This window comes from Artibeus jamaicensis, unplaced genomic scaffold (genome assembly GCF_021234435.1).
Source record: "Artibeus jamaicensis isolate MK-2021 breed Jamaican fruit bat unplaced genomic scaffold, CSHL_Jam_final contig_797, whole genome shotgun sequence".
NCBI classification, from domain to species: domain Eukaryota; kingdom Metazoa; phylum Chordata; class Mammalia; order Chiroptera; family Phyllostomidae; genus Artibeus; species Artibeus jamaicensis.
In genome coordinates this window covers 10,800,208-10,827,628 of record NW_026521977.1, presented here as the reverse complement: position 1 = coordinate 10,827,628, position 27,421 = coordinate 10,800,208, and the positions used below count along the sequence as shown (strand labels likewise).

Below are 27,421 nucleotides of genomic sequence, written 5' to 3'. Positions count from 1 at the left end.
CCAACACAGGGCTGTGCTCTGAGCAGAGAAGCGATTCACTCGCACGACACTTTAAGGGCTTTCAGCAGTTTAACTCTAATTTTCCAGAGATCCCATTTCCATAGGGCTCAGAATATCCCCTCTGGGTTGAATGTGTAGGAATGTCATCATATACAGGTTTAGAATTGTTCCTATGGAAAGCACAATAATTAATAAGTAATACTACGAGAATAAACCCCTTCACCTATTCACAACTGTAAACCTACTTTTGTCCCACCTTGTATATTCAAATAGTGGTAGCATCCTTGATCCCCAAGATGTGGGGGAAACAATCCAACACTACAAAAGGGACTGAGTTTCCAAGTAAGAAATCAAGATTTCACATAGAACTATGCTTTCCACTCATAATGAGGAAGTTTAAAGTCATCTAAGTAAATAAACAATATAAGAAACTTTGTTCTTTAATCCCTTTAACATCTGCTGGTATCACTTTTTAGAAATGTCAAGAAGAAAAATCAAGTAGGGTTATTCAGTCATAAAAGATTATAGAATAAGCCTGGCTGGTGTAGCTCAGTGGATTGAGCATGGGCCTGCGAACCAGACAATCGTGGTTCAATTCCCAGTCAGGGCACATGCCTGGGTTGCAGGCTGGTTCCCTGCAGGCCAGTTCCCAGCAGGGGACTCACAAAAGGCAACCATACATTGATGTTTCTCTCCCTCTCTCTCTCCCTTCCCCTCTAAAGAGAAATAAATAAAATCTTAAAAAAAAAAAAGATTATAGAATAAGAATTGAAATCCCAGCTAAAAAAAAAAAAAAAAAACAAAGAAATAACACTAATTGCATGCAACCAACAATTCAATACAGTTTGTTAACTATCGTGTCCTATTAGACCAATGTAGCAAACAGTTGAAATACCATCTGTCTTCATTAATTTTTATTCTAAATTCCCTAAAAGAGACCCAGAATGAGAAATGTTAAATTCTACAAAGTAGAGCTGTTTTAGTCACCCACATGCACACACACGACTATTACCAACATCTCCCATTCTCATCCCTTTACACCCCTCCACCCAGCCCCCACCCTGACCTTCACCATATTGTCTGTGCCCACGGCTATGCATATCTGCACGCATGTTCCTTGGCTAATCTCTCCTGGTCACCCCCACCCCTCCCTCAGATCTGTCAGTCTGTTCCCATGTATCCATGCCTCTGGTTCTATTTTGTTTCCTAGCTTATTTTGTTCATTGGATTCCACATATAAGTGAGACACATATATGACTCCTGACTTAACACCTTGGATTTTTCCAAAGAAAATTCTTCTTCAGGCCTTAAGATCAACCCAGATTGTCAGTGAGAAGCATGCACAGGTTAGCGCACAGTGAGAGGGGGAGAAAAGAGTTATGAGGACACACTTCTAGTCTGCGCTACAGTCATCTCCAGCAAACTCGAACAACAGTGTAACCCTGGGGGTGTCTCACCAAATGTACAGACCTATCAAGCACCTGGTGTGGGCAGGTGTGATACCAGATGATTTTAGTGATGAAAAAAGTCTAAGAATATAGACTTTGACTCCGAAAGCTTTCACACCTCCTTTTTAAAAGTCACTTAATATATAATTATTAGTGTCTGTACTGTTAATACAAAAAATAAGTAGATAAGATCTCAGCTCAAATGAACATTTTAATAGGGGCCACCAGACCGCAATGTGTAACACAGGGAGAAGAGATAAGAGTTGTAAGTAGGTGATCTTACACTTTGTCATACAAACAAAACATACTTTACAGTGAAAGGGGTGTTCTGCTAATAATTGTGCTGCAATGACAGGCATGACTCAGAGTGACCTGCGCAAGCCTGCAAGTGTGGTCATGCCAGATGAGAACAAAGACCGACTAAGAGTTCATTGATGAACTTCTGCTCATCAGGAGAGAAGCTTTCTTAAAAAACATACTCTTGAACCAATCTGTAAAAAATGGTCATAATCTTTTCAGCCAAAATTGTTAATGAAGTGAACTCCAGGAAAAAGAAAAGAAAAAAAACCAGTGTGAAGCAAGGTATTGTTTTATGCAACTTTCCAAAAGTTTGGGCCCTCCTTACCTACCTGATTTTCTTTTTACAGCTTTGCTGAGGCATGACTGAAAAATATTCTAGGATACTTAAAGTGTACAGTGTGATTTGATATATGCATACTTTGTGAAAGGGTTCTCCCCATTGAGTTCCTTAACACATGTACTTGACTTTATCTCCTAATATTATTAAAGCAAAGCCTCTTCTCCAATGAGGCACCCCATCGCTGCCCGACAAGTGCATGAGTTCATTTCTATCTTGTCATGTGGTTTCCTTGACTCAAAATAGGCTCTAACCTGCACTCCTGCCCGACTCCACACACCACTCCACACCCACACTCTTACTGTGCAGTTTTCTTCACCTGCTCTTCAAACCACATGAATTCCGCCCATCTTGTATTAAATTTAATGTCTTTACCTCTTTGTAGGCAATCACATCACAATATGTCATGATATTTATGAGTTTCATCATCAATGTCTTATTAACTAATTGATTTTGAAGAGAGGAATTGTAGAGTATTTTCTATAAGCCTGACATTGCCTAACCTTTTCTACAACCATCACTCCTTCATGTAATGGTATTGAGCCTAGAGAGTGCCAAGTGCACTTCATTGCACTAAACATTGTGCATATGTCACTTAATTATCCCAAGGGTCATGAAGTTAACTTTGCTCATTTTACAATGAAGTAACTGAGACCCAAAAACAACAACAACAAAAAGGCATTAAACAACCTGCATAGGGTCACAAAGCTGGTCAGTGGAGGAGCTCGGATTTGTGACCCTAGACATTGGGGTGACCACTGCACCCTGAGCACTTGGAAGCAATCTGGCCATGGTTAAAGCTAAGCCAAGACGTGTGAGAGGAATTCCATAATGCCAAAAATAAAGACTGGGTTTTTTCCTATACTGGCCCCAAGTTCCCGCTTAAGAACTGACCTATCCACAAAAGCAACTTGCTAGCTACATGAACTTGAGTCACTCAACCAGTCTATGTCTTAGTTTCCGAATATGCACAGTGTGGATAATAATAGAGCCTATCTCCTGGGGTGGTTGTGAGGATCAAATTAACTACTACAGGTAAAATACATACCACAGCACATTGTGGCTAGTAAGTGCTCCATTAGTACAATCTGTTTATTGTCATTGTTACTATTGCTATTACTACCACGAGTAGTACTAATTCTACTACTACTAGTACTACTATTACCATTACTACTGCAATTACTTGTGAGCACATGCAATTGTTGGTTGGTGGTAAAAATGATTTAGAAAACTTTCTCTTTCCATTATAGGCTGGTAGTTCAGGCAGGAAGGCTGTGAATAGAAAGGCTTGTGAAGATGAATGAGAATACCTCTCTGAAGATCCAAAGGAAGTATTACTATGGATACCAAGAAAGAAGACTATGGGTTGGAAAGGTGAAAAATGGATGCTTAAGATTGCTGATGTATGATCTGAGTTTGATTACAGTATATTTGGAGTGTTGAACCTTTCAGGACAGAGGGTAATGATGATCATAATTATTGTCATGCTGATTAATAGTTATTGAGCACTCATGAGCACCGTCATTTTCACACAATGCCTTCTCCTTCCTCTTTTCTCTTTTACAGGATAGCTCTGAAGGACTCCCAACTAATCCACCTCTGTAACATCATAATCAATTGTAATCAATAGCCATTATTAACGAACACATTGTTGTCCTTAGAAAACTAATCAGGACCCAAACGAGCTACTGAAACAATCAATTCAGCTGTGGTTGCAAAGGCCTCATGTTCAGGGTCTTGCTGGCTTATGGCTTCACTCTGTTCAAAGAAATCTCTTATATTTTACAAAATTGTTACAATAACTTCACTGGGATATGCCAAGCAGGTCTTATCAGTCCTATTTTACAGGTGAAGAAATGGGGTTTGGAGCACATCAAAGAGGCTTTTGCTGTAAGTACATAGTGTTTTGCATCTGGAACTCAAACTCCCGCATCCTCATTTCTTCTCCTGCCTTCTTTCCAAAACCCCACCTTATTTTGTGATAAAAAGATTTCTACAGTGTTGACCACTGTTAAAAAATAATTACAGACTTAAAGTTGCAAAAGTAGAACAAAGAGTCCATGGTGTGCTATTCCCACAGCTTCCCTGAATACCACCTCACATAGCTGTAGTCCAAGATCAAAACCAGAAAGCTGACACTGGTACATTACTGTGAACTGGTCCACAGACCTAATTCAGTTTACACCATTTTTTAAACTTCATACACTGTGCATGTGTGTGTATGTATGAGTACAGTTGTAAGCAATGTTACCAACATGCAAATGTGTGTAATACCAATGCAATCATGCTGTACCTCTGTGTTTGCCCCTCTTCCCCCTTCCCCTACACCCATCACCCCCAATCTTTGCCGCTGTCAACTACAAATATGCTCTGTATGATTTTGAAAATGTTACATAAGCGGAATTACACAGTAAGTGAATTTTGAGGTTGACTATTTTCACTGAGCATAAGGTCCCTGATTCCATCCAGACTGCTGTATGTGTCCATAGATTATCCTTTTTCTCGCTGAGTAGTATTTCATCATACAGATGTACCAGTTTGTTCAATCATTCACAAATTGAAGGATACTGGGATTGCTTTCTATACTTAGCTATTATGAATGAAGTTGCTGTGAACATCTAACTTGTACAGGTTTTCATGTGAATATATATTTTCATTACTCTGGAAAAAATGCCCAAACTGTGACTCCAGGGTCATCTAATAAGTACATGTTTTGTTTTGCAATAAACTGCCAAAGGATTTTTTCAGAATGGCTGTACTACTTTCCATTCCCACCAGCATTGTATGAGTTTCTCCACATCATTGTCAGCACTTGGTACTGTCACTTTTTAAATTTTAGCCATGCATGTGTGTGTCACAATACTGTCCTGTGATCTTAATTTGCATTTTGCTAATAGCTAATAATGTTGACCAGCTTTCCACATGTTCATTTGCTAACTATATCTTTTCTTTAGTGAGGATCTGTTGATGTCTTTCACTCATTTTATGATTTATTTTTTCTGTTGAGTTTTAAGAACTCTTCATATACTCTAAATATAAGTCTTTGTTGGATATGCTGTTTGCACTTATTTTCTCACAATCTAAGTTTGTATTTTTATCCTCTTAGCTGTTTTTCACAAGCAAAATGTTTTACTTTTGATTGCATTCAATTTATCTACTTTTAATTTTATGGAAGGTGCTTTTAATGTCATATCTAAGAACTCTTAGCATAAATCTAGGTCTCGAAGATTTTTCTCCTATTTTCCCTAACACCCTTGTTGAAAAGGCAATTTTCCTCCATTGAATTGCTTTTGTATCTTTGTCAACAGCCAATTGGTTATATTTGAGTTGCTCTGTTTCTGAATCCTCTCCTCTCCCACTGATCTATGTGTCTGTTCCTTTGTCAGTAACACTGTCTTGATTAATTTAGGCATATAGAAAGCCTTCATATCACATAGTCCTTTTTCAAAATTGTTTTAGTTTTAGTTCCTCTTCATTTTTACATAAATTTTAGATTAAGCTTATCCATTTTTATAAGAAAGTCTTATAGGGATTTTAACAGGAATTGTGTTAAACATATAGATCAATTTGTAGAGAACTGAAATCTTCATTATAGTGAGCCTTCCAATCCATGAACACCATTTACTCCTTCTTTGGGTTTTTCATCAGTATTTTATAATTTTCAGCATACAAATCATGTACATGTTTTATTAGCTTTATACCTTTTATTTAGATTTAGGTATTTTACTTTGGAGCAACTGTATACTATGTTTTTAATTTTGGTTTCCACACATCATTGACTAGTATATAATAACAAAACTATTTTTGTGTATTTATTTTATACCTTGAGACCTTGTTGAACTTATTCAGTGTTGTTTTGCAGATGCCTCAGAATTGTCTACATAGACAAATTACACCACCTGTAAAAAGGACTAGGTTTGTTCCTTCCTTTCTGATTTGCATGCTTTATTTCCTTCCATCGGCTTGTTGCACTGGGTCAGATGTCCAGTGCTAGGCTGCACAAGAGTGCTGAGAGCTGATCACATTGGTTTGTTATCAGTCAGGATAAAGCATTCGGTCTTTCACCATTCAGTGCAATGTTAGCTCGATCTCATACTGCCTGTCCATGCTGGGTGGAGGTGGACGTTCGGCTCCCTGCTGGGACCCACTGACAATGAAGCTGGGGGAGAGTGGAGTGCCAGTCAGCTTTGCGTCGCACTGCTTGTTCATTCTCCATGGGGCTGGGTGCAGTGGAGGCAGAGCTCCATGCTGCCCCCTCTGACGTTTGTACAGAGATGGAATCAGATTACTGCCTACCTCTGCTAAGCAGGTTCTCCACTGACATATGACTAAAGTAGGATAGGTCTCTCCAAAAAGGTTTTCTGCTACCTTAGGTCCCCCTTCTCCTAGTTCTTCCCCTAGGAGGAGTGGAGCTGGAGTCTCTCGGAGATGTTTCTCTCCATGCCTGTTGGTGGTTTTAGGCTGCAGACTTCCTTATCTCCCCATGGAGATACATGAGAGGCTAAAAGAAAGAGCGGCTCACGCCTTCTTGTTCCTCAAGGCTGAAGTTCCTCAGTAGTTCGCCTTCTTCTTTTCACCTTTCAGAGTCTTCCTGGGTTGTGTTATATCCGAGAGATTTGTATCTGCAAGAGGAAGGACCTGGGAGGAATGGAGCTAGTCTATCTTGACCAGATCCAAAAGACTTTAGTGTCTTTAATTGTATTTTTTAACAGATTTTATTTATTACTTTTAGAGAGAAGGAAATGGAGACAGAAAGAGAGGGAGACAAACATCAATGTAAGAGAGAAACATCAATCAGTTGCTTTCCACATGCCCCCAACTGGGGACCAAACCCACAACCCAGGCACCTACTCTGACCAAGAATCAAACCGGCGACCTTTTGGTTTGCAGAACGATGCCCAACCCACTAAGTCACACCAGTCAGAACTTCCGTGTATTTAATTTTAAAGCAACTAGTCACTTTCCTTCTCTACTTTTCTTAATAGCACTAATTAGGATTTGTTTCACAAACTAATTGGGATTTTTTCATAAGCATACTATGAACACATTTATTAATTTAGTATATTTATTGAGCAAATATTATGAACTAGATGTCACTGTAAATGTTTATACCATTTATATGGGCTAAATATTATTATCATTCATATTTTTAAATGAGGAAATAGCCATAGAGTTTGTAAGGGCCCCAATGTTATAGTGTGGTAGGTTTAAACCAAGGCAGTCAAACCATGCTGAAGAATTCGAGCCACGTGGTCTCAGTCATTCTTGAAATCTCTTGATCTCTTACCATCAATCCATCACCGAGTCTTGTTGACTTTTCTTCCTCAGTATCTTTCAGATTTGTTCCTATGTCTCCATTTCCACCACTCGCATCCATGGCACCATCATCTCCCCCACATCTAAGCTCCCGTCATGCTGGTGGCTGCCACAGCGTCTCAGTGGACCCCCTCACATCCATTACTGCCCCTTCGATCTACTCTTCATACTGCCCTTCGAGTGATTCTTCAGGAATTCAACTGTGATCATGTTGCCGTCCTTTCTAAAACTCTTCCGTTACTTCCCACTGGTCTCAGAATGTGGATATACATTTTCAATGTGACCTCTGGGGTCCATCACAGTCTAACCCCCACCTAACGACCACAATTCATGTTCACATTCACCTGCTCTGCCCTCTCTGCACTGCCTTGATCTTCTTGACTAACAAGACCTTGTTTTCTTGGCTCACAGGCACTTCCACATGTTCTTCCCTCTCTGCCCAGTAAACAACCCAGTTAACACTTGCTTATCATTGGTAACTGAACTTGTCTCCTCAGACAAAGAACTGATGTCCTTGATTGGGAAGTTTCCGTTTGATGTATTTATATAACACTCAGCACCTCTCCTTCAAAGGGCTAATCACGATTATAATTTTATATTTATTAGTGTGTTTTATTGTTTGTCTGCTATACTGGAGCACAAATGAAGATGGAAAATACTATACCTTTCATTTCTTCATTCCTAGACTCTAGCAAAGCTTATGGAACCTAGCAAGTGCCTAATACAAATACCTGTTTATAAAAGAAAGGAACAAACATAGGAAGGGAAGGAGGAGGGAAGGGAGCAACAGAAAAAGACGACAGAACAAAGGAAAAGAGAGTGTCATTGTCTCTGGCACTAAAAGCTGCAAGAGAGGTCAAGGAGAATTAAGACAAGAAAAAGGTAATTGAATCAGGAGGCTACAGGAAGCAGAAGCAAAGAGCCTATAAGTGAAACCTAATTAAGTAATGCTACGTTGATATATTTATTTATCACAGTGACTTTGTGAGAGGGATATGTCAGGGACCCTCTCTGAGGCAGGGCATTTGTCTCACAAAGAACTGCCAGACACACTCGCTGGACATGGATAAAAATACTTTCAAATCACATTACCTTATTAGTGACTTGAATCCAAAATGTATAAAGAACCTTTACAGCCCAGTCACAAAAAGATGACTCAATTAGAAAATAGAGGAAGCACCTACAGAGACATTTCTCCCGAGAAGACATTCGAATGGCTAAGACGCACATGAGAAGGTGCTCAGCATCTTCAGGGAACCCCAGCAAAACCACTTCCACCCACTGGAGTGGCTGTACCCAAAATGACAGACAGTAAGTGTTTACGATAATGTGGCGAAACGGAATCCCTTGTGCATTGTTAGTGGGAATGCAAAATGTTTGGGAATTAATTTGGCGGTTCTGCAAACTATTAAACACAAGGTTACCACATCTTTCAGTAATTCTACTCCTTGGTGTATACCCAAGAGAAATAAAAACACATGGCCACACAAAGACTTGAATACAAATGTTCACATCAGCATTATTCACAACAGCCAAACTGTGGAAACCACCCAAATGTGAGTCAGCTGATGAACGCATCAAGAAAATGTGGTATCGCCATATAATGTAATATTACTCAGTAAAAAAACAGAATGAAGCACTGCCATGTATACTTCATACAATGTGTATCATGGATTAACCTCAAACAAATTCTACTAACTGAATGAACTAGGCCACAAAAGACCACATATTATGTGATCCCATTTACATAAAATGTCTACAATAGGCAGATCTAGAGAGAGTGAGTAGGGCTAAGCCAGAGGGAATGGGGTAAGACTGTTAATGGGTACCAGTTCTGTCCCTAGGGTGACAAAAATGTTCTAAAATTAGATTATAAAAATGGATATACAACTCTGAAAATATATTTAAGACCACTAAATTATATCCTTTAAGTAGGTAAACTTTATGCTACCTAAGTTATGTCTCAATAAAGCTTTTAAAATCATTAACGAGAAAGTTCTCAAATAAGTTAAGACCTTTATCTCTGCCCATGTTCTAAGACAGGCATCTTCAAACTCATCAGCAGTCATTCCTAGATGAAATGATTTTCAGCAAATGCAGATTAGAAATGTTATTTTGCTGATATCCGAGAACTATGTCATATTTTGCTAATTAAAAAACAGCATTTATTTTAATAAATGAAACAGCATTTATTTATTTAATGAATGCTGGTTAGTAATTTTTTGCCAAAAGCAATTAGGTGTAAAATGCAAGCATCAATTTCAAAGTGACCCCCAACGTCTTCAGTGTGAAATCTGAAAACCTATGCCTTACACTCAACAAGAACCTGTTATTTGTAATCTAACACAATGCTTGAATTAAAGAAACAAATTTCTAAGTCAAAATAAATACAACTCTAAGCCCCCTATTTGCCAGAAGGAACAGCCAAATCTCAGGCCTTACCAGGGCTCCTTTCCAGCCCACTCTGCTCTTTATAGGAACCCACTACAGCCCCGCAGTCTTGGGCACAAGACTGTGAGAGCTATTTGATTTTTACACTGATTACTACCATTCTCTGTTCAAAGGACCCTGAAGCTTTGTTAATTCCCTGCTAAACTCAGGTGCTGAAATTTTTGCCAAGAGCAGGCCCCCTAGTATCAGGGCCCTGAATTTTGGGGTGTACCACAAATCCACTCCCCCCACCCTGGGGGACACCACTTTAAGAACCTGCAGATCTCCATTGTCCCTCTCCTGGGTTTTCAGACCATTTTACCTTCCCAAACACCAAACCAAAAACCCCAGCATCTTCTGGGTAACTTGTTCTCAATGAAAGTGGATTCACTCTTTCCATTGGCAAAGGGGCTTTGGGTCCCCAGGTCTGGAAGCTGCCCTTGACTCAAAGCCCAGAGGAGGAGGGTTTGGGGCAGAATGGGCATGGCTGTAGGTTGCAGAGAAGATGGGGATGAGGAGAGGAAGGAAACTAACTAATGCCCATCTCTCCTTTGTGTGCATGTGATTTGCATAAAATAGTCTTTTATTTCTATTATTGCATTTTGTATACACCTTTTCTAATTTCTCCACAGGACTAAGAAACAAAACACAAAGTAGTTAGCCGACCAAGTGCTTTTCTATTTGGATATATACTATTATGTATTAAACATGACAGGTTATACACAATGCATATTAACCACTTATATATGATGTTTGTACGTAAATAGGAAGTCTCTAAAACATATGTTGAACTATTAGCAGTGATTTACAAAGTAGGGGATTGAATAGAGGATACATGGAAGGCACTTACACTGTTCATTCACTTTGTACCTTTAAAGTTTTGCAATCAACATGATCTTTTATTACTAAACAAATAACAGAACTTTTGGAGGGTTTTGTTTACTTTTTGTTTTTTTAGAAGAAAAAAAATGGCTTCCACATATATCCAGTTCTACATGGAAAAACAAAGCTGTAGTGGCTGACAGACTGGGACACAAATCCCGAGAGATGTGGCAAACTGCCGCCCTCACTTTGCCTTCTGTGTGTGTAAAACGTGGACAAGAATGTCGAGGTCACTGAGCAGAGAACTTGCTTTTATCTCTATATCCTCAGATCTGTATGGATTCTATGACAGCGGAGATGTTCAAGAAGCATTTCTATAATGAATGTTTATGAAAAGAAATTCTGTTAAGCACCTGTGTCAATTGGGGCACACACTAGGTCCTCCAAAAAGTGCAGAGGCCCTCACCGCCACCGCCACCATCATCATCATCACAGTGTGGTGTTGGCCTATGTCTTCCAAGAACCCTTCCTCAATGACTCCACGAAGATTTTACTAGGAGCTTGGTTACCCCCCTTTATGTCCCCAAGGCTCCGAGTCCAAATCCAGTGTTGTCACCAGCTCACTTTGTGATCTGAGCAAGAATACCTAATGTCTTTGAGCCCCAGGGTTGTCACTTGAAAATGGATGCAGTAAGGCCCATCTCACAGAGCTGCTGGGAAGATGAACTGAGAAGACAGGACAAGTGTCTAGCAGCACGCCAGCTGAGTAATATGGACTCAGTGAGGGCTAGTTTTGTTACACAGGGATACTTAGAAATGCAACATCAAACTGCAAAATTAGGGAAAAGCTGAACTGTGGTCCAATGTTTCTGGGTTTCTCTTAAAGCTCTTCATCCGATAGGAATATCCAAAATGAGAATACAAGAGAGAAGTGAAGCTGTTGTTTGACCTTGCTTTTCTGTAACGGTCACACGAGCATCTCCCAAAGTAACCCTTTTTCTGAGCCCTTTATCTGCCTACTGGGAAGAGGTTGGTTTGTGTTTCCTCTGGTTCCAGGACTACCTAGAGGGACCTGGAAGAAAACTGCCCAATCATAAAACATGGCAAGGAAATAATACTGCATTGATAGCTTTCTCTGCCACAGAAGTTTGTCCTCTCTGTCAGGGTTTCCTGGTGTGGAGCAAGGTGGTGGTGCAGAAAGACAGAAGGAACCTGGAGAAAGACTGGCAAGGGGAGAAGTGTCTTTTCCTCCTTTTTTCACTGGTGACTGTAACTCTCTATGCAAGTGCACTGCGGGTCAGGTGACCATGAGGTCCCAAAGGCAAATGCCATAGAATGAAAGGAAACCCTGGAAATGGGACAGTCCTACGACCCTGCTTTCCAACATATCCCTTCATTCCTACTGAAGTCTTCCTCCACGCCCCGCTATAGTAGATTGAACAGTGCCCCCCCGAAAATCCATGTCCACTAGAACCCAAAATGCGGCCTTTTCTGTAAGCAGGACCTTTGCAGATGTAGTTAGTTACAATGAGACCCTACAACACTAAGGCGGGCCCTATATCCAGCGATGGCTGCCTTCATAAGAAGATGAGAAGACGCACAGAGCCACTCCAAGGCAGAAGACCCCTTGAAGACAGGGGCGGAGACGGAGTTCAGCTGTCACTGTAAAGACAAATCAGGAGCCACCAGAAGCTCACAGAGGCAGGGGAGAATTCTCTCCCAGAGCCGTTGCAGGGAGCATGGCCCCGCTGACTCCTGGAATTCGGATTCTGACCTCCCAAATGTGAGAGAAGATTTCTGTTGCCTTAAGGCACCCTGTGGGTGGCAATTTGTTGCAGCAATGCCGGAAAGCCCGTGTTCCAACTTGAGGTCTAATCTCACCCCATAAAGTGCTGAGACAACAGTGAGAGGCCAAGTGCTGTTGCCCTGTGGTTTCCGAAAAGCAGACAACAGAGGATGGAGAGAAAGGTGGTGGGGATACAAGGCCGCGATGAAATCGGTGTGATGTGCAGAAAGGGGAGTAAGGAGGGTAGTAGAGACAGACAGACAGACAGACTGGGCTTGAACCACAGCCCCACAGGAAGCAGCTCTAAAATACCAATCTGTTAGCCCTTCTGAGGCTCACATTCCCCATTTTTCAAGCACAGAGGAAACTACTTACCCTACTGTGGAGTTGTAAGTGCTGAAAAAGGTATTTGAGAGTTTGGACAGTGCCTGATGTATAGTAAGTGTTAGTTTTGCTTTTTTTTTCCCCAGTACGGTAGGCTTGGACTATGACCCCTAGAAAACTAGAAGAGATATGCCAGGCCTGCTACCAAAGAAACTGCCAGCCTGGAATTACCTGGGACCCACTTAGCTGGGATGAAGAGAGGCTGAGCATCCGCCCCTGCCGCCTCCGCTCACTGACGAATATTCCCGGGAATCTGTATTAACAAGAAAATCTCTGGAACAGAGGAAGACCCTCGGCTTCCTCAGCCTCACGGCCTGGAGAGTACACCGTCTCGTCCGACCACCCATTACAGGTTGTCTTCCTTCTTCTTCGTTGTTGGCTCGGTCCAGCCAGCGTGGAGGGAGGGTGCAGTGCCAGATTCCCCCCAGGCACCTGCGCTGCAGGGGCACACGGGAAGTATGTTGGGGGTTTCGGTGATGGATTTCCTCCATGGAGGAAGAGGAAGAAGGAAAGGGAAGAAGAAAGGGAGGACAAAACAAACATCTTGAGAACTCTACGGTCCTCTCCCTGCCTTCAGTTGCCTTTTCATCCTCCCGTATCAGACATGTGAAAAGAATAGTTTACAAAAGTGACTTTCTTCAATACTAGGTAATTATTCAGGACCTATTAAGTGTTAATAAGTGCTTGGCGTAGGGGATATAAGGGCAAGAACAGATATTGGTCCTGCCCTCATAAAGCCTATTGTCTAGAGACAAAACAAACAAACAACCCAACCCCACACATACCAAAAAAAAAAAAAAACAGGCCCTTCTAATCCAAGATGATAACACACTGCACGGGAACAGAGTACCGGCAAGGGGTCATTCAGGAGGGACTTCCTGGAGGAAGTGACACATAATGATACGACTGACTAGGAATTACCCAGGCAAAATAAGAAAGGGAGTCAACTCTGAAAGTGACGGGTTAGATAGAGGTCAACAGACAGGCAGATACACTCAGTCCAAGCTCCAAAGTGACACCAGAACTCTATCCGCAGCGTGTCATTACAGCGAGGTGACAGATCTATAAAACTGCCCCAACGAATACTGAGGGTGGAAACACAAGACAGAGAAAATGGCCCGGTTTTCACACGCACGGTACACGCTGTGGGCCAGGACTGCTGTCCAACAGGAAACAAAGCTTCCGGAAATAAGTCTGAGGTGGCTGCCTCTCCCTCCTGGATAACTCCTGGTGTTCACAGGAAGTAACGAGTATTTTGTTCTCTATTTTGTTCTCGGTGGCATCTGCAGCAGATTTTCTAAAAGTGGCCACAACAGCGCCCCATCTAACATGCTGTTCCTCAGTGTGACTTTGTCCCTCCCCATCAAGCAGGCCAGTCTAATCACCCTCCCACCCCTTAATCTGGGCTGCCTTAGAAACATGTTTGTAACCAAGGGACAAAGTATGTTTGTGACAAAGTATGTTCCATGACTTCCAAGGTGAGGTCAGAAGACATCTGGCAGCTTCCAGAAAGCTCGTCCTCTGGGTGCCCCATCTCAGGAGGTTACTTCTGTGAACCCAGCTGCCAGGCTGTGAAGAGCTGAGGACACAGGCCAGGCATAAGCCCACACCCCAGTCAGTGGCCCCAGCTGAGCTCAGCCTTGCTAGAGGATAATGCCAGGCGCTGCTTGTCAGCTGTCTGAGTCTCCCCAGCCCTGAAATCTTCCCAGCAGGGGGCCCAGATATCAAGGAGATACAAGCCATCCTTACGGGATGCTGTCTGGATTATTCACCCACAGAAATGATGGGCAGAGCAGACTGGTGCTTGTTTTATACCACTTAGTCTGAGGGGGCTGTTACACAGCATAGAAAACAAGACAGTCTCCCTGGGTGCGAATCGGGAGCTATTGCAGAACCTGGCTGAAATGCAATCAAAGACTCTTTTCCTCTGAGACAGCCTTCCATCTTCAAAGGGAGATGTGTTGAAGGCTGACTCACTGTCAGTGGTTTCTGTCTTTATGATGCAAAGTCTTCAGTTATTACCTAACACAGGCGAACTCTGAAAGGAACCCAAAGAGGGACAATTTGGTGGCAATCAAAATCGAGTTTCATCAGCATCAACTAATGATTGCCCTGGGAACTTCAATGCACACGGACTGTCAAAATCTGTCTCGAAATTCTACATCCAGTCCCCTGGTAGATGCTGTCTAATGATGTACTCACAGGGGAGGAACTAGAAAGTCAGAGCAACAAAGCCAAAGGCTTTTCTGGAGAGCTTATGAGGCCAGAAGCACAGACAGAGGTCAGAGACGAGGTCCTGTCCTGCCGAGAGGGGAGCAGTGCAGCGAGGGAAAATCTGAGCTCTGGACACACCCAGCCTTAGGTTAAAGTCTCGGGTCTGCTCCCGGGCGACTGTGCGCACTTACACTCGTGGCTGGTTATTCCTCACATCGTTCCTCCTGGAGTAACAAGGGCTGGATAAACACTGAGTCAGACAATATGGATGCACTGTTATTCTTTTTTAAAAAAGATTTTATTTTTATTTCATTTTAGAGAAAGAAGAAGGGGTTTCTTCTTTCTCAAGAGAGGGAGACAAACATTGATGTGTAAGAAAGGCATCGATCAGGCCCCAAACAGGTACCTGGCCCATAACCCAGGCTTGTGCCCTAAGCGGGAATGGAACCCATGACCTTTCAGTTTGCAGAACGATGCCTAACTCATTGAGCCATACTAACTGGTCAGGGCTGTGTGCAGTGTTATTCGAATATTCGTCATGCACCTGCTGTGTGTTTTGCACCATTCTAGGCTTGGAAGAAAAAATGGTGAGCAAAGATAATTGCCCTGCTGTACTGGAGATTACACTCTAGTGGAAAAAGACAACAAATAAATGTGCAAAAATATGTAATATAATTTGGGGTAGTGATAATTTGAAGGAAAGAAAGAATGAGGGGTTGGGGGTGGCGAGGGCACTAAATTAGACCAATCTGGGAAATCTTCTCTGACAAGATTTTAACCTAGACTCGGATAAAATGAAAAAGGAAACCGCACAATTATCCTGGAGAACAGCATTCCAGGCAGAGAGAATGCCAAGAAGAAGGTTAGAAGGGGGGAAAGGAATCACCAGGAGGCCCAGGTTGCAGAGGTTGAGGGAAGAAATGGGATGAGGGCAGAACATCCGATCTTCTGTGTGGCCAGGGGCCAAATCACATGGTCCTTTGACGCTATCAGGATTGTCCTCTAAGTGTGGTGGGAAGCCATTGGTGGGCTCTCATCACCCTCTGTATTAATGGCTGAGCACGGCACCTGGCATGTTATAGCACAAGCTGGAGGAGCAGTTGGGTTGTGCCGTTATTACGGACTAATGTCCAGGCAGGACGGCGGGAACATTCCCCATCAGCAGCACTGTGTCGGCCCCGCACTCAAAGCAAGAGTGGGAGAGCGGGGCCCTGCAGGCCCGAGTGGAGCTGAGGTGTCCCCTAAATGTAAAATACACACTGGGTTTCGGGACTTATTTCCACAAATAAGGATGTGGAGTATCTCGGTGGTTTTTTATATGGATTATATATCGAAATATGTTGGATAGACTGAGCTAAAATAAATTTGTTAAATTTTACAATATTTCACTCCTTTCATTTGATTGTCTCAATTGGGCTATCAGAACATTTTAAATTATGCACGTGGCCAACATTATATATCTATTGACACCTTGAGAAGGTGTATATACTCTTATACATCTTGAGAAGATGTATCAGGTACTTCTCAAATGTGGGCAAAAAAATAATAGAAAAACAGATTTTTTTTTTCATTCCTAAGAAGGGTGACAATTAGGTTTATCTTGAAAGCCGAGTCTGTCTGATTATAGCTGCCTGGAATGTTATAGTAGAAAGCATACAAAGCCGTATTGCTGGGAAGATTGCTGGAGCTAATTTATAATATTTCCCATGGACACAGGAGGAATTTGAGACACTCATACACAGTGTAATGAGTACTTTTATATGGGAATAATAATATCAATAATTTCTTGAGAATTCATTTTGCAGCAGGCATGTGGTAGACATTTACTCTTGCTAGATATATTCCATTTACAATCTCCAAAAGGAATCCCATTCCTATAGAAGGCAAAATTCTATTTTTCATGACAACCTTGAAAAGGGGGGATTACTACCCCTGTTTTATTATGTAAAAAACCCAATGCACAGAGGTTAGTTTCCTAAGCTAATTAGAATCCAAGTTCAAGACTTGAACCTAGGGCAGCATCTCTCCAAAGCTCACACTCTAATCATGTCTCCTGGGAGCTGAATATTATCTCCTAACGGCAGGCCCCTGGAATGCTGAGAGCTCTGTCCCAGACAGCACGGATCCCTGTGTTCTGCTCTCCCCCAAAGCGGTGTCTCCCCTTGACGGCGATCGATGCCGACCCACCTTTTGGTATCAGACAATGGTACCAGTGGCATGCATGCTCACGCCTTTCACCCACTTTAGAAAGTCAGTCGGGATCAGAGGTCCTCAACCTTTAGCCTCCTTAAAAACATGAGAGCTTATTAAGACAGATTGCTGAGTCCTACCCCTAAAGAGAATCTGATACCGTTGGTCCTGGGTAGGGCCAGAGGACTTCAATGTCCAATATGATCCTGAGTGATGCTGATACTGCTGGTCCAGGAACCACACAGTGAGAATCCTAAGTATGGCTCCAGCTCCCACGCATTCTTGGCCACACATTAAGTCATCCAGGGAATTTTTGACATGAACCAATGTCCAGCCATAGGTGAGATCAACTGAATCAGAATCTCAGTGGCGGGGTAGAGGCATTTTCAAAATCTCCCAGAATAGACGTGAGGGTTGAAAACCCCTGAGCCACCTGTTCCTTCTGTTTTATCCTCCTTTCTACCTGTTTCAAAAGATAAATCTGGAAAACAAATAACTAAGCCCAATCCAGTGAAGGGGCCGAGCCTTATACATCTCACTGTGAACAAGCACGACCTCAGGATCGAGCTCCTGCCTGAGTTCAGAGGGGCGGGTGCAGGGCGGGGGCTGGGGGTCCGGGAGGCCACAGGACACCTACTGCTGCCGGAGACAGAGCCCTAGAAATGCCATTCAGCAGCTGACATTAGTCTGCCCTATAGAGATACTTTAAAAGTAATTTAAGTTCAATATGTGTTCAGTCTCTGCCCTTTGCTTCATGGCTGGAGAAGTTTCCAATGCGACGGACACTGACATTGCAACTATCACCTGGCTCCACAGGAGTGAAATCTGATGGAACAGAAATGCTCTGCACTGTGAGGCTCCTCACAGAGAAGACCCGGTGCAACCAGCACCTAATCCTGTGAAACCCACAAAGCTAAGGGTTTCAAGTATAAGCCTGGTGAGAATTTTTTTCTCTTCATAAAAGCAGGTCAAATCCTAGGAATCTATAAATCTGATATTGACTTCTTCTCCCTTTGCAGTGTCAAAAGTGAAAGTAGCAGACAGTCTCTAAAACCTTCCCTTTATCCCTGTCACTCCAAAAAAAAAAAAGAAACATCAAATAAAATGACTTCTTACCTGTGAAATGTACTTGTGTTTAGTAACTTTAAAGAAGCACAACACGCAACTAACCAGAATCTCCTAGGCATAAGGTACTAAAACACTTCCATTTTGGATTTACTTACACAAGGATATTTCTCTCTGTATCTAAAGACATTTCCCCTATTTTTACATGCTTCTTTATTGCCCTGTGCTTATGCCAATGCTGACCATATATTTATTGATTTGGTTTTTCAGACTTCTGAAATGAAGGGCCTTTTATTTACACAGCTCCCTCTACCGGGTCTGTGCATTTAGGCTCCATACTTATCTAGTCCTTGAAAAATGATGGAATTCCTACCCACTTGCTACACAATATTGGTAGATACATCCCTTCTTTATTTCTGATTGACTTGAGATTCTTTATTTCTGATTGACTTGAGATTATCAAATTTCGAATTTAAGTTTTTCTGTCCATAACCTCTTCAAAAAAGAATCTTATTCCTATAGAAGGCAAATTAACTATGTGCAACATTAAAAATTTACTCCATTAACTATCCAATCTTGACTTTTGAATCCGCATCTATTGGTACTCAAATAACCAGATTTTCCTGCACATACTTCATGTTAGAAGAGAGAAACAACATGAAATAACCTGTCAGGTTATGCCTTAGAGTCATATTCCTATTCATTGTTTAAATATTACAAACAGCTATCACTCATCAGAGCTAATGGGTTTAAAAGCACTGATTTAAAAAAATTGCAAAAACCTCAGTCATTGAAGACTACAAAATATTCAACTTGTTTTTCTTTGGACTGAAAACTGGGTGAGCACATTTTATAAGTTTGCCCTAAGAGGGAGTAGAAGTAGCTCAAACGCTAGACCTGATGTAACTGCTATTGACTGGATTATTTATTTATCCAGAAAAGTATGACCATGCCCCTTCTTTGGCATTCAGTTTTAAGTTTGTGATAGGCTTCTAGTACTAAATCTAAACCAACTTCCCTTCATAAGATCTCCACAGGAGGCACACATTTTCAAAATCTGCCCACGAGTCAACTGAAGATTAAGAACATACAAACCCATGAACTATAGCGGTGCGTACTGCCATATGCTTTTGAAAATGGAAAGTGATAACCAGTTATAGTAGCTTCGTGTTGAACTTTCATTACATACACAGTCACACACCTGAGATGCTATTGACTGCTATGAAGGAATAACTTCAACAAGCAAACCAGACAAACAAGTCTGGATTTTATCTGCCAAGTTTACTCTTCAATTGTATATTCAATCAATATTCACCACAAATATTTGTGAAATGTCTAATCATCAGCAAACAGCACAGTGAGAACTGAGAACACTGCCTCCCATTCAGTGAAAATTAATACGCCTTCCTAAAACACTCAAAATTTGCATTAAGGGAGATGTGAACATTACATCCTAGACAAATAAGTGATTCTTCCATTTCATCCGCAAATGAAGCAAACAAACATCATTGTGCTTACATTTAGATATTAGAAGCAAAGGCTATAATTTAAAAAAATACATATCTCTAAGAGTTAGAATAAAACAACATAATTATGAGCCCATAATAGAAAAAGAAAATGCTATAAATAATAAAATGTCTAAAGCAAAAAATATAATTCAGTACCAGTCACTGGCATAAATAGTGCCTATTACTCCAACACTTTCCTGTAATCAAATGGGGGTTCATGTGTAACATTTTGCCTTTTTTCATATGTCTCTGCCAATCTAAAAAGTCCAATCGAAATGTATAAGTTAAATTATTAGAAGTTACATCTGAATAATACTGTAATTTAAAAATGAAATTGAAATATAATTTCACTTGCTTCTCACATCAATTCTGGAGGAAAAGCAGCACATTATCATTGTCCTCATTTTGCCTGGAACTGTAACTAAGTCCAAAAACCAAATCTTACCCAGAATAAGCAGAGTGACCTGCACAAGCACCTACATCTTACAGCCAGCACACGGGGGAAGTGCTGTTATAACCATCATTTTACAATGTGAAAAACTAAAGCACAGACAGAGAAAGGGCATTATTTTAATTTCCTATTACTACTGTTACAAATTACCAAAACAAAGTGTTTTAAAATAACACAAAGTTAACAGTGTTCAGTTCTGGAAGTCAGAAGTCCAAAAACAGTCCAAATTCAAGGTGTTGCAGGACTGTGTTCTTTCTGTGGGGCACTAATGGGGGATTCTGTGTCCTTGCCTTTGCCAACTCCTAGAGCTGCCTGCATTTTTGCTTCATGGTCAGATTCACGCACTTTTAAAACCAGCCATGTCCAGCCAAGTCCTTCTCATGCTACCATCTGTCTGGTTCTCTCTTCTCCTACCCTGCTCCACTTACAGGACCCTTGTGATTACACGGGGCCCACGGGGCCCAGGATAATGTACCCATCTCAAAGTCAATTGATTAACAACCTGAATTCCACCTACATTCTTAAGTCTCCTTTGCTTCTTAACCTAATATTAACAGCTACCAGGGATTAGAATGTGAATACCTTCATGGGGACCATTCTTTGGCCCATCACAGTGACACACAGCTAGAAAGTGGTACAGTCAGGACCTGAACATGGACTTGCTGGACTTCAAAGCCTACCCACGCTCTCAAACCACCCTATTGTATTGCTCCCTTACAATATGCCCCACATGAAATGCTAAGTCTTCCTTGCCAGGGAAGCCGAAACTGCCATCTCTCCCCTATGTTATCTCTTCCACTGTCTACCTGAAGTGCTGAGACTTGGTAAACTCAGGGCAGCATAACAAGTAAGAATCAATGACTGGGTTACAAGCTCTTCCTTCAGCCTCTGGGAATACTTGCGAAATGTTTGACCCCTGGTCTTTTTGCAATATTAAGTGAGGAAATATGTAATCATTACAGGTCAATGAAGATGCGACTCTGTTTGCCATGTACTGACCACTGATCCAAGGCTATCCCTGAGCTGTATTTAGTTGTCAGAACGTGCAGTTATTTATGCCCATCGTTGCCCTTCAGAATGGGAGCTGGGCATACTTCTCTCCATGCATTGTTCTGGGGGACTCTCGGGGTTTTAAATTGAAGGACCACAGACCCTGCAGCATCCCTGTTCCCATGCGACCCAGCTGGGGATCAGCTCCGGTACCTTGGAAGGTATGCAAACCCAATGGCATGCTATGATTGGACACCAGCAGCTGCACTGGGTGGCCGAGGACTCTGTGGCTCTGTGGGTTGTGCGTGCAGCAGTATCCCGTGTTCCATGTTCTCTTCTTGAAGCTAAGTGAACTTGCTGCTGGGTAGAACTATTATATCCTGTAAACTTGATTGATAACACAAACTGGAAATGAGACTTCTGGACTTGTTCAATGAGTGAGTGATCAGCTTCCCACATTTCACACAAGAGCCATTCTGGGGACTGCAGTGTTGGTACGGTTAACTATTAGGAGCAAACATCTGTGTTAAACTCAGGCAACACCAGAAAGCCTTCATTGTTTCTCTTGTGATTGCTATAACATTCTGTGCAGCTAAACAATATAGCCAAAGGACCCTGACTATATCCAAGACAAACTTACTAAAATTGAAAATCTATCTGTGTCCCAACTAACCTTTAATTCTTATAATGTCAGAAGCACTCCAAGTAAAAAGAAAATGAAAAATGACAGCAGATCAAAAGATTTTTAAGGTAATTTGCTTCCACTAAATTTAAGAAAGATAGTACAAGTAAATTACTAGAGCCCAATGGCCTGAGCAGACATTCTTACGTGATAATAATCCTATGCACATATGGCTTGTCTACAATATAGGATTCACTGCCACCAGGTTATCCTAACTTTCTGATTTTTATATTTAGTGCACTACATAGCCAAAATGTGTATTAAATAAACAAACACAATAAATTTAGAATTCCTAATAATTAAGTTACTGGAGCCACTAAGTAGTACTTATAAAATAAGCCTAGAAATAGGCAAGTGGAACTATGGTATTCCAGTCTTTAGAAGCAATTTGACAATTTCAAGGCAAGTTAAAGATGCGTATCATTGAATTATACCAGTGTATTAATTCTATTATTTGCCATTGTAAAAACTAGTCAATAGTAAAAAGGATAAGTAAATTATGGAATACTCATGCAATGGATTCCTAGAAAGCAATTAAAATAAATAGACTAGAACTGTACATGTGAACATGAATAAATCTCAAAAACATTATGTTGAGTGACAAAAGCAAACGGCAAATTGAATATATGCAGTATTATATTTTTTATAAAGTTAAAAACACGTCAAATAGCACTATGTACTATTTACAGATATAGGAATAGACAGTAATAATATAAAATATGCATGGCAATTAAAAAGAGAAGAATAGGAGTGAGGTCCAAGAGAAGTAAACAGACACAATAAAGTTGGTTGTAACTTTTCTTAAAGGAGGAACAATATATATGGCATGGTAGCAACATGTTAACATCGGATAGGATTCAATAGTGGACACAAGATTGCTCATTATATTTTAAGTGTTTCTATATATTTGTAGTAGTTTGTGAAAGTGTTACTAAAAGAATATCCTTATGGAGTCACAAAAAATTTATGCTGGAATGGACCCTAGGAATATTCCAGGTCAAATGGCCAAGGCCACTCAGTCAGAGGGCTCAGAAAGGCAAAGTGGACACTCAGAACCCTAAATCCAGTTTCTCTAATTTGCCTATCTGTTCCCTACCCATTCTGCCTTATAGTCTGTTATGCTTTACTTAATCTTTGGTCTTCTTGGTTAGAATAACTTTTCAAAAAAAAATGCAATTAGAGGAAAAATCCTGGTTTCATGGTTCCTCTAGTTTTGGATAACAGTCTTTGTAGCTTTATGGGCTATAAATTCCAAGAATGTGATCATAGGCACAAGTGAGGAAGAAAGGCCAGAGGACCATTGGAAAGTCTTCCCAGGTCTGAGCTGCAAGAATCATTTCCCCGAAACTGCCAGCACATACAGTGTCCTGAGAGCCAGATGCATTCCCAGAGCAGTGAGTAAAGGGCTGGGATGCACTTATTCCTCGTGGAGATGCCCACACCTGCCTCACCCTCAAATGTCAGCCCGAATTTCTACTGGAACCACGAGAAGTGTGCCCTCCCCAGATGCAGTGACTAAGGAAGACATGCTGTTCACCTCCTTCCCCAAAATGATACCAAGTCTGGAAAAAAAAACATGAAACAAAGCAATGTTCATTCAGCATTAGATTTCCTCATGGATTTGCTTTTTCCCTTGGTGTCCCTCTCCTAAGGGATGACACACACTTTCTTTAAATTCCGGAACATGAATCAGTTCCAAAAGAAAAGGGGAAGGAAGGGCCTGCCCTCTACTGAGCTCTTCTGCAAGGGGTTCTCTTATTGCAGCCTTCCAGCCATCCCTCAGGCAACTGTTGTCGCCCATACTACACAGAGAAAAAACAGGTTCCAAAGATAGCATCCAAGTTCATCTGTTTAGTACAGTGGAAGAAATGGACCAAAAATCCATGGTGCTCCAATGATACAAGGCTTCCAAAAGTGCCAGTGCTTTTGGCACTTCATGTCCTCTGGCAGATCCTCACTTTTCCCATCTGAAAATCGCGTGGAAAGGAGCAGCCTGGGGTACATACATAACTAAGAACTAAGCAACTCTGGAGCAGAGACAGTTACAATTCACATGGACAATTTGGAGAGAAGTCCGAACAGAGCCTGCAACAGCCAGAGTCAGCGCTCCCTGTCAGAGACGCTGCGCAAAATTTAATGACAAATAGGCAGACATCTGAAAGGAACGTATTCATTGCTTAATAGGTTAGTCAATCTTCTTTTTGGGAATTCCTTCATGGAAGGATATTACCATCCTAAGTGTTACTTTGATTTGATGCCTCCTGGGCACAGAAGCCTCCCACATCAAACCTCGTCTCCTTAGCAGGCATCTCATTGACATCTCCTGTCCTTTCCTGACCAGCTGCTCTGACCTTCCTGACTTCCAGTTTCCGGATATGTTGCCTCAAGCCTCATGAACTCATGTCATTTCCTTCCCTCAAAGAGTGGATCCAAGTTCACCTCTTCTGTAAAGTCTCCCCTTGATGAAGCCTAGTAGGAACCAGTGATTTCAACTATTTCAGATTCTCTTGTATCTTTGATGCAAGAAGAAGAGAAAATGGGACTTTTAAATTCTATTTTGACTATATGTCAGATCTTTTGCTAAAGCCTTAATAAACATAATCACATGAAATCACAATCTTCTCAAGCGAGGTATTTATTATTCCTATTTTACTGATGACAAAAACTGAAACTCAGCAACATTAAAGTGACTTATTTAAGGTCACAAATTTGGGAAAGGAGAATTGACAACCAAATCAACCTGGATCTAAACCCCAAACCAAAGGGCTTCTGCACTCATAGAAATAATGGGTTGTGTACAAATGTAGCTCTTTATTTTGTTCCTTCTCCCAGAGAGTATCTAACACAATTGTTTATCCATATTTCTCCATTTCTAAGATACTAGGTCTCCCAATGCCAACCTGGTTTGCATTGCCAGATGCCAGGGTGATACAAAAATGAAACTTACTCCCCTCCAAAAAATAGCATTAATGTTGACCAAGGATGTTGGACATAAAAACCAAACGCACCATCCTCTCCTTGCATACTACATTATCACGTGAAGCACTGAGCAGCTCTGGTTGCCACAGTTCAATAAAGACTTAACAAGACTTGGAGAAGGTCAAGAATGAGCAATTAAAGCATTCTAGGAGATGAAAAAGGCTTCTTAAGAGAACAAACTAAAATCAGTCATAACCCTAAGTTTATAAGATGAAGACTGACAACTGATGGATTCAGAGTCTATAAGAAGATGCTGGGATGTATGCATATGCCCACTGTCGTTGACATTGGCTTTTGTATTTGCCATCCAGCATCCATTTCCCCTTCCCACTGCCACCTGGGGTTCCTATGGGGAGCTCCAAGTCCTTTGCCATTGGTATGTGCATTGTAGCAGAAGGGTGATTCCAGGAACTTCCCTCCTGCTGCAGGCTCTAAGAGAATGCGACCTTCCTTTCAACATGGCCCATAAAGCCAAGGAGAAGTCATGTGACCTAAGCTTAGCCAATCAGACTACCTTTTTGCTTCAACTTTGAATTTTCAGACCTAGATAAGAGGGAAGAAGTGGTTGTTCCATTTATCAATTCATCCTTTCCTACTATTAGAGTATTCCTTACTTCCTGAACCCGGGCCATTAGAAACCTCCTTGATTCCGATCTCTCTTTATGTGACATTCTCCTCCCAATCCAGCAAGTCTATAAGCTCCCAGTGGCCTTATGATAAATCCCTTTGTTTAAGTTAGAAACAGTTTCAGATACTTCTAAGAAACAGATACACTCATCAAAGTCCAGATATGATGCTCTAAGGCAACCCTTTCTTCATGAACAACAGGAATTCAAGATGCAAGTTCAAAACTAGAGAGAAAGGAATTGATGCATGCCAGACACTGCGGTCAAACCTTAATACCTACTGTTGCTTTTAAGTCTCACCACAATCCAGGGAGGTGGGAAGTTGGATCTCAATTTCACAGACTGAAACTAAGATACAGGGAGGTTGAATAGCTTGCCTGGGATAAGTAATAAGAAATGAAAGAGTCTGAAATCAAACACAAGTCCTTAGTCAAATTATAAAAAATGGCAAATTGAAACAAGTGATATTTGAACTTCTTACTCATAATTTCAAGGAGTGGTGACCTGTAAGCATACTTTTATAATGCCTCTGTGTGTGCCTGTCAAAGCAGATGCTCAAGTTGGATGTGTTGCACAAATGAATGGAGACGATTCTTATGTGATTAGCTGTTAAAGCACAAATCACAACTGTGCTGCTATGAAAATAATACAAAATGTGTATGAGGTTTCCCTTTGCAAATGTAGCACGTCTACTTCATATTGCATACAGATGTTTTCAGCATTATATTTGGAAGAGTGAAGAAATTTACAAGTCCCTATACTCCTAAAGTGCTTCAAACTTCCCATCTCAACAATCAGAACCAAAGACAAAAATCTACATCACTTAACACATGATTTCACTTTAATAAAACCCACTTTTCAATATAACCGGTGACCTTCACTTTTGTAGAACAGATCGTAAATTTAATCATTTTGTAGAAAAGTTGGTAGTCTTTGGGGAATTTTATGTCCTTTATCTCAAAGACATTGATGTACACTTGAAAAAGTGGGAATCTCTTCACTCCTGACTCCTCTGAAATAACATGTATTAGCATGTGTGGAATGCTGATCAATGCTGTGTGGAAAACAAGACAAGGGAAGAGGCCATGGGAATGGGATAGGGGTGGGGAGAATGTAGGATGTGATGATTACCCACCTCTTCATTTTACAGAGAGAAAAATAAAGGCCACTGAAGCCAAGTTACGTATCCAAATCCCACAGCCACCCTGGCCTGCTTGGGGCTCACATCCCAGCACCGCGGTTCAGAATGGTGCTACTGCTTCATTACCATGCAGCCCACACTCAACTCGGAGACATACTGTGGGCCGACAGTAAGGAAACACAGAAAATGATCCTTTCCAGCTAACTCTAGAAAAAGAAACTGAGTGATAGAAATGCACCCGTTAATTTGTCTGGTTCCAACTAATGGAGTTAATTCTTTTTACTGCCCTGCACACCTACTTTTTGTTTTTGTTCAGCAACATCGTTGACTTCCTAATCCTGTTCAACTTGGCCCCACAAACCTGATTCCAATCACATTATTAAAATGAAAGAATAGCTATTGGGTCAGCACTGCTCCCACTAGAGACATCCATTATCCTTTGACAGGTAGCGTGGGGGATTGGAGCCCTGCCATCCAACAGGGCAACATCTTTGAAATACAAATGAACATCACAACCTGCCTTTTCAGAGGCTGTGTCTCGGCCAATGGACTGCCATCAAACGGATCGATGCCTCTGTTTCCTTAATTAATGGTCATCTCACAAGGGAGCCAGAGTGGATATTATTTCAACATTTGCAGACTGGTCCTCAAACACTGGAGCTCTCTTGGACATTCATGGGCATATAATGAGCCCTTATCCCAAGAACAATACACTCATTCTCAAGCTTTGTTTGTTCAGTGGACCCTATGAA

At 41.3% G+C, this 27,421-nt stretch overlaps 1 protein-coding gene across 2 annotated transcripts in view; it reads right to left on the bottom strand.

Annotated features, from left to right (window-relative positions):
• Nucleotides 1-27,421, bottom strand: part of NELL1 (neural EGFL like 1) — a 734,878-nt gene that overhangs the window by 284,108 nt on the left and 423,349 nt on the right. The window lies entirely within an intron of this gene.